This window comes from Bos taurus, chromosome 1 (genome assembly GCF_002263795.3).
Source record: "Bos taurus isolate L1 Dominette 01449 registration number 42190680 breed Hereford chromosome 1, ARS-UCD2.0, whole genome shotgun sequence".
Classification (NCBI taxonomy): Eukaryota; Metazoa; Chordata; class Mammalia; order Artiodactyla; family Bovidae; genus Bos; species Bos taurus.
In genome coordinates, this window is record NC_037328.1 from 141064295 (window position 1) to 141073496 (window position 9202).

Here is a 9202-nt window from a genome sequence, read left to right on the forward strand (position 1 = left end):
CTCACTTCTGGCTGTACTGTGGCATATTTTGGTCATAAGTTCTCAGTTCAGATGGGTTTAAAAGTAAGAACATATTTATAGACAGGATTGGGGAGTTTTCACTTCCTGTTTGTGTTGCTTTTGGATACATGCTGTTCGAGGTTCAGTGAAGACTACTCATTTAAAGGGAACTTAAAGCCATCGTTTTAATATAACTAACAAATTCAAATAAGAATCCAGAATTGAAAACAATTGTGATTGATCAATTTACATGTAAAAAATAACTGTAACAAATTATACTAACAAAACATATAAGAAAGTTTGATGTATACATGGCATATCCAAGAGTTTTCATGTAATATTTTGAATCTGCTTAATTTGAACTTTGTATAACTACTTTTTAATCACCCATCTCCATGAAATGTAGAAATGGTACCATATTATTTGTTTATAATATTCACTATTTACTAGTTGTGCTGTCAAAAATAAAGTGGAGTCATTTGGCAAATTTAATTCAAAAAATATTAATAAAATTGTGAAATTAAGTAAATGACTAAATTAAGTGACCAAATATTAATAAAATTGTGAAATTAAGTAAATGACTAGTATTTTTATTTTAATGATATGAGTTAAGTAATTTACCATACCCCATATTTCAAATGGTGCTCATTTAGCTATTAATGGATACCAAAAAAAGGAAAAATTTTGCTGAGAAAAATCAGGATGTGAAAAAACTCTAGATAGGGGAAATATAGATATAGTTAGATGTGGGCTGTGGATTTGGAGACCTTGGGTTTGTGCCTTAACTTTTCCCTCTGTTAAATGGCCTGGATCCGAAAGGGATTGTTGTGAGTAAGAAATATTGAGGCATGCAGTACTAATGCACTCATTGCTTAACACCTGATCCAGAGTTTGCAGAAGGGATTAGCTCTTTTACTGAAAGTCCCTCCACCATCAAGACCTATACACACTATTATAGGGATAGGCATCCAGTCCCATCACTTCATGGCAAATAGATTGGGGAAAATGGAAATGGTGACAGACTTTATTTTCTTGGGCTCCAAAATCACTGCAGATGGTGACCACAGCCATGAAATTAAGACACTTGCTCCTTGGAAGGAAAGCTATGACAAATCCAAACAGCATATTAAAAACAGAGGCATCACTTTGCTGACAGAAGCCTACATAGTCAAGCTATGGTTTTTCCAGTAGCCATGTACAGATGTGAGAGCTAGACCATAAAGAACTGATGCATTTGAACTCTGGTGCCAGAGAAGACTCTTGAGAGTCCCTTGGACAGCAAGAAGATCAAACCAGTCAATCCTAAAGGAAATCAGTCCTGAATATTCATTGGAAGGACTGATGCTGAAGCTGAAGCTACAAACAATACTTTGGCCATGTGATGTGAAGTGCCAACTCATTGGAAAAGACCCTGATGCTGGGAAAGATTGAGGGCAGGTAGAGAAAGGGGTGACAGAGGACTAGATGGTTGGATGACATCACCAGCTCAATGAACATGAGTTTGAGCAAACTCTGGGAGATGGTGATGGGCCAGGAAGCCTGGCGTGCTGCCATCCATGGTGTCACAAAGAGACATGACTGAGAGACTCAACAACAACTGGAAGTCCCTCTCCCATCAAGACCTATACACACTATTATATAAAAAATATCAATAGAAACCTAATAAGAACCTACTGCATGAACAGGGGATTCTATTCAATAATTTATAATGATCTATATGAAAATAAAATCTAAAAAAGAGTGGGTATATGTGATTTACTATGCCATACACCTGAAACTCACACAACATTGTAAATCAACTATGCTCCAATAAAATTAATTCTAAAAAAAGGTGAGAGGTTGAAATGGCTTCAGCTACTTCCCAGAGGTCTCTGGGAAAAAGTGCAATGTGAGGACCATTTCCTGAGATGCAGCAGACCAGAAGGATACCATGTGCCCAGAGACTAACATGGGAAACGATTTCCAAATCTCTCTCCCCTTGCACTGGCATGTCTTCTGCCCCTGCTTCCCCTTGCTGACCCCATCAGAAGCCAGAGGGTAAGGGCACTGGGCGTATTCAGCCACCAAGGTCAGCCAAGTTCAGCAGAGAACACTACCAGGGGATTCATAAGCCAAGAGCAACCAGCTCAGAAGACATCTGTGTCTTTCCTATTCTCACCAGCAAGATTGTTTATACTAGCAAACTCCACACCTGAGCTTCTAACAAGTTATACTAACAAGTTATTCTTATAGCAATAAGTTATTCTTATTTCTTCATCAACTTGTTATGAAGTAAGGTACTGCAGAAATAAAACTATTAAACTTTCTTACCAAATGAAATGGTTTTTCCAGCCACCAGTTTTCACTCTGATGTGGTCAAAGATGAAAATAAGAGAAAGTGGATGTAGGATTAAGAAAAGAAAATCATTTTTTAACATTTGATAGGAAAATAACATGAGTTTTTGGTGATAATAGTAAACTCAGACTGAGATAGCTGGAATGTGTCCCAACGCAATCCATCTGTTGAACTCCTAACACCCAATGTTCATAATAAACTGTGGAAAATTCTGAAAGAGATGGGAATACCAGACCACCTGACCTGCCTCTTGAGAAACCTATATGCAGGTCAGGAAACAACAGTTAGAACTGGACATGCAACAACAGACTGGTTCCAAATAGGAAAAGGAGTACGTCAAGGCTGCATATTGTCACCCTGCTTATTTAACTTATATGCAGAGTACATCATGAGAAACACTGGGCTGGAAGAAGCACAAGCTGGAATCAAGATTGCCGGGAGAAATATCAATAACCTCAGATATGCAGATGACACCAACCTTATGGCAGAAAGTGAAGAGGAACTAAAAAGCCTCTTAATGAAAGTGAAAGAGGAGAGTGAAAAAGTTGGCTTAAAGCTCAACATTCAGAAAGTGAAGATCATGGCATCTGGTTCCATCACTTCATGGAAAATAGATGGGGGAACAGTGGAAACAGTGTCAGACTTTATTTTCTGGGGCTCCAAAATCACTGCAGATGGTGATTGCAGCCATGAAATTAAAAGACGCTTACTCCTTGGAAGGAAAGTTATGACCAACCTAGATAGCATATTCAAAAGCAGAGACATTACTTTGCCAACAAAGGACCATCTAGTCAAGGCTATGGTTTTTCCAGTGGTCATGTATGGATGTAAGAGTTGGACTGTGAAGAAAGCTGAGCACCGTAGAATTGATGCTTCTGAAGTGTAGTGTTGGAGAAAACTCTTGAGAGTCCCTTGGACTGCAAGGCGGTCCAACCAGTCCATTCTAAAGGAGATCAGCCCTGGGATTTCTTTGGAAGGAATGATGCTAAAGCTGAAACTCCAATACTTTGGCCACCTCATGCGAAGAGTTGACTTATTGGAAAAGACTCTGATGCTGGGAGGGAGTGGGGGCAGGAGGAGAGGGGATGACAGAGGATGAGATGGCTGGATGGCATCACTGACTCAATGGACGTGAGTCTGAGTGAACTCCGGGAGTTGGTGATGGACAGGGAGGCCTGGCATGCTGCGATTCATGGGGTCACAAAGAGTCGGACACGACTGAGTGACTGAACTGAGCTGAACACCCAATGTGATGGTCTAAGGGGGTGGGACCTTTGGGAGATAATAGCCAGGTGGTCCTAGTGGTAAAGAACCCACCTGCCAATGCAGGAGACATAAGAGACTTGAGTTCGATCCCTGGATCGGGAAGATCCCATGGAGAAGGAAATGGCAATACACTCCAGCATTCTTGCCTGGTGAATCCCATGGACAGAGGAGCCTGGCAGCTCTGTAGAGTCGTTCCATAGAGTCAAAAAGAGTTGGACATGACTGAACAACTGACCACGCATACATGTAGGAGATTGTAAGGGTGGAGCCCTCACAAATGGGCTCAGATCTCTTGTAAAAGAGACCCCAAGAGTGCCCTCATCCATTCCACTATGTGAGGACACAGTGAGATGTCTGGGACCCAGATGAGGCCCCCTCAACCCTGCTGTCACCTTGTTCTCTGGCTTCAGGTCTTTGGAACCATGAACATTAAATGTCTGTGTGTATAAGCACTGTGTATACCCAGTCTGTGGTATTTTATTACAGCTGCCCAAAGGAGTTAAGACACTGACTTTAGAAGATTCTTATGAAATGGAAGCTCAAGCTCAGCCCTGGCTCAGCATTTCAGACCCTGAGGGTCCTACTCACACTGCCCTAGAGGCATGTCTTTTCCCATTAGGCACCACCCCTCATGTGTGGCTGAAGCCCTGGGTCACTGTCACCCCCAATTAATGGATCAGCAGGCATATTGGATTGCAACTCTGTAAATAAAACTGTGGCAGAGGTGCTAATGGGTCCTGGGCTTTGGGTAGGCTGGCCATCATCCTTACTAAAGCCAGCAGACTACAGCAAGGAGGAGACCCCATTGCTCATGTTGGAATTAGTAGTTGTTTTTTTTTTTTGCTATTTATTTATTTATTTATTTTTTAATTTTACAATATTGTATTGGTTTTGCCATATATCAAAATGAATCTGCCACAGGTATACATGTGTTCCCCATCCTCAACCCTCCTTCCTCCTCCCTCCTCATACCATCCCTCTAGGTCATCCCAGTGCACCAGCCCCAAGCATCCAGTATCATGCATCGAACTTGGACTGGCGACTCGTTTCATATATGATATTATACATGTTTCAATTTTTGACTGTGCTGGGTCTTTGTTGTCATGTGGACTTTCTCTAGTTGCAGAGAGTGGGGGCTAATCCCTAGTTGCAGTGTACAGGCTTCTCACTGCAGTAGCTTCTCTTGTTGCAGCTCCCAGGCTCTAGCGAGCAGGCTTAATAGTTGAGGTGCATGGGCTTAGTTGCTCCTTGGCATGTGGGATCTTCTTGGATCAGGTATTGAATCCGTGTTTTCTGCATTGGCAGGTGGATTCTTTACCACTGAGCCACCAGAGAAGCCTAGAATTAGCAGTTTTGCCCTAATTTCCAGACTCATTCTCATCTGCCTCCCCACTTCAATGAAACTTTTGTGTTAACCAAGTGGGTCCAAATATGTCATCATGGTGACCTTTCTATGACCCCAGGGAACCTGGGATCAGACCTTTTCCTGATGATTCTATTTGTAGACCGAGACCTAATGACTCCTCATCCTGCTCTCCATGTGTAGCAGCCATGCACATTTCATTCCCATGGATTATGAGAAATTGAGCTGTCACTGCTTGGGAACAAAATGGGACTAGGGCTTCCTGTCCTTTTTGTCTCCTCCACACTCAGTGACTGGCTGTCCTGGGAAACAGCTGAGCAGGGGTTCCTCCTGTTGGCTGAGATCTCCAGAGGGCTTGGACCACAGCCAAGCCACCACAGGAGAAAGGAGTAAGAGGGGGGAAAAGAATCCCCCAGTTGGTGGCAAAACTGTCTCCTTGCCTGGGGAAACTTCAGTATTCAAGTTATTAAATACAGCAGCTCGATTGGCAGTTCCTCTGAGAAGCAGTTCATCCCATTGTAACTGTATTAGTGAATGTAATGGCCCTCACATTTCAGTTTCAATTATTCCAAATGGATGCACAATTTTTAAAGTTCAGAAATGGCTTTGAATGTCTCTAGGAAATGGCAACCCACTCCCGTGTTCTTGCCCGGAGAATCCCAGGGATGGGAGCCTGGTGGGCTGCCGTCTATGGGGTGGCACAGAGTCGGACATGACTGAAGCGACTTAGCAGCAGCAGCAGCAGCAGAAAATGCAAAAAGTATATATGTTTCTTGCTCTGGGGCTCTGAAGAGTGTTTGCCATTCTAATTTTTTCCCTCTTTGCCTCAATTTTCCTTTGGTATCAAGTAAAGAGACCAATTGCCTCATTTTGCTGTAAGGAGGGCGATTCACTTAATGTTCATTGGGAAGAAAAGATTTAGACAGTCAGGAGGACCCAAGGAGGAGATCTGTGGCTGCCATGGCCTGACACTCTCAGTCTGTGAGTTCTGACCAGCTGCTGATGATGGCTCACCTTGTCGGTTTCCTGAGAGAAGAGGTATAACTGACATGCACAGTGTTAGCTTTGAAGGGAGCATGCTTGCTTGTCACCCAATCCTTTCTGTATAAATACTCAGCCTGTTATGAATCCGAGGAGACTCCAGGGGTGATCATGAACTCACGGTGCAGCTGCTAGTGGGGAGCTTGGCTCATCACCAGTGGTGCAGTCACCTTGGGACGGCCCTGCCCACGAGAGGCGCCTATTTGCAGTGATGCTGTACAGCATTTTGATTCATACTCCATCCTTTAGCTTCAGAGAGTGTCTGGGTGACTACCAGACAGCTACAAATTGGCACTTGCCATGGGTGCTTGCCATCTAGCTCTACAAAGATTAAATCATGAGCTGCTGCAGCTGCTGACCTTCAACACCCCCTGAAAGGAGTTCAGGGTGGAGAACAAAAAACAGGCCCTCTGTTCTCTGGGGGGAATTTTCAGAACAGGTCTTAAGACAGATATTTTCAGAAGCCGATTTTATGAGCACAATTCTTGTATCTCTTCCAACCTAGAAAAGCACCAAAATTCTTGACAATGGCTGCTCCTCGTGACTAGTAGAAAGCTTCAGGAGACTAGCAGAAACTCTGCAAAAATATGTGCTTGATTGTGTGTACTTCCCACTTCCAATTTGGAGTGGTTTCTCAGCACTATCTGACATGCTATAGTCATCCTTTTGCCCCAAGAGGATGAGATGGTTGGATGGCATCACTGACTTGATGGACATGAGTTTGAGGAAGCTCTGGGAGATGCTGAAGGACAGGAAAGCCTGGCATGCTGCAGTTCATGGGGTTTCAAAGAGTCAGACATGACTTAACGACTGAAAGACTGAAATAACAACAAAACTTAACTTGCAACTCTCATGTTGTGCATTTTTTAAATTGACAACCATGTGTGCTCTTTCACACTTTCACACTAGAAGGCTTTGAAAGACAGATGAGCCAGGAACGTCAAGGCCAAATGAAAACATTCTGTGAATTGCAGTTGGGGTGTTGGGTTAGGAGGAGGAAATTTCCACTTAGCCTGGAGAATTGTGACCCCATAAATTTCGTTTATTAGAAACATTAGGAAAAAGCAAACCCGGGAGGAGAAATAAAGGAAGGTGGCAAGATACAGAGGCTGTTTGGTCACAGATGCTGGAAGGAGAGGCAGCAGGCACTGAGGGCTGGCATCCTGTGTGGGACCAGGGAGCGCCTTCCAGGTCTCACTGGGAATGACACAGGCTGGAGTGGAGAAATGGCACAGCAGCAGAGAGCTGACTGAGACCAGAGCAGAGATGCTGCTGGACTCTGCAGCATCAGAGTTCATGACCTGCCAGGACCACTGGCTGCTCAAGTAAACAGCCTAGAGAAACACGTTCCTCTGAGGGGGAGTACCTGAGGCCAGCCCATCCCTCTTCCTTCCCACCTGTCATGGGTCTTTATTTATTCATTCCAATTGCACTGAAGCTGCCAGTGGTTACCACCAAATGCATCCAGAATGCCCAGTTTAAACCAGTATATTGCAGGTGTTACCAAATGCCACAGGGTTTAAGTGGAACCTGGAGCTGAAATCTCTCAGGGATCCTCAAGTAAATGTCTTGCTCTGAGCTTTCTTTTAATTACTGAAAATCCTAAATGCTCCACATACGAAAAGATTAACATACGTTTCAGGGGACAAGGCTTATGAAAATGCAATCTCTCTCCACTGCATGGTCGGAGTTCTTGATTTAAACAGATTTTGTTCTTCTAACCAGTTAAGAATTACCTCCTGAAGTTGGAAGTAGTAGCTATGTTTTTTGCCCAACATCCCATCCCCCCAGCAGACCTCTGCCCTCCAAATAAAAAAGGCACTCTTAACCAATTTCCTAGTTTGGCTCAAAGAACAAAATGAAAAGAGCACTTTGAGATTGAATGATAAGTATTAATTAATTATTCCTACTTAGGAATAAAAGATAGGTGGAGTGTTCTGACAAAATGTGGTCCACTGGAGAAGGGAATGGCAAACCACTAAGTATTCTTGCCTTGAGAACCCCATGAACAGTATGAAAAGGAGAAAAGATACGACAGTGAAAAATGAACTCCTCAGGTCGGTAGGTGCCCAATATGCTCCTCGAGATGAGTGGAGAAATAACTCCAGAAAGAATGAAGAGATGGAGCCAAAGCAAAAGCAGCACCCAGTTGTGGATGTGACTGGTGATGGAAGCAATGTTTGATGCTATAAAGAGCAATATTGCATAGGAACCTGGAATGTCAGGTCCATGAATCAAGGTAAATTGGAAGTGGTCAAACAGGAGATGGCAAGAGTGTCAACATTTTAGGAATCAATGAACTAAAATGGACTGGAATGGAAGAATTTAATTCAGATGACCATTATATCTACTACTGTGGGCAAGAATCCCTTAGAAGAAATGGAGTGGCCATCATAGTCAACAAGAGTCCGAAATGCAGTACTTGGATGCAATCTCAAAAACGACAGAATGATATCTGTTCCTTTCCAAGGCAAACCATTGAATATCACAGTAATCCAAGTCTGTGCCCTGACCAGTAATGCTGAAGAAGCTGAAGTGGAACGGTTCTATCAATACCTACAAGACCTTCTAGAACTAACACTCAAAAAAGATGTCCTTTTCATTATAGGGGACTGGAATGCAAAAGTGGAAAGTCAAGAAATACCTGGAGTAACAGGCAAATTTGACCTTGGAGTACAAAACGAAGCAGGTCAAAGGCTAACAGAGTTTTGCCAAGCGAACACACTGGTCATAGCAAACACCCTCTTCCAACAACACAAGAGAAGACGACTCTACACATGGACATCACCAGATGGTCAATACCGAAATCAGATTCATTATATTCTTTGCAACCAAAGATGGAGAAACTCTATACAGTCAGCAAAAACAAGACCAGGAGCTGACTGTGTCTCAGATCATGAACTCCTTACTGACAAATTCAGACTGAAATTGAAGAAAGTAGGGAAAACCACTACCATTCAGGTATGACCTAAATCAAATCCCTTATGATTATACAGTGGAAGTGACAAATAGATTCAAGGGATTAGATATGATAGACACAGTGCGTGAAGAACTATGGATGGAGGTTCGGGACATTGTACAGGAGGCAGGGATCAAGACCATCCACAAGAAAATGAAATGCAAAAAGACAAAATGGTTGTCTGAGGAGGCTTTACAAATAGTTATGAATAGAAGAGAAGCTAAGCAAAGGAGAAAAG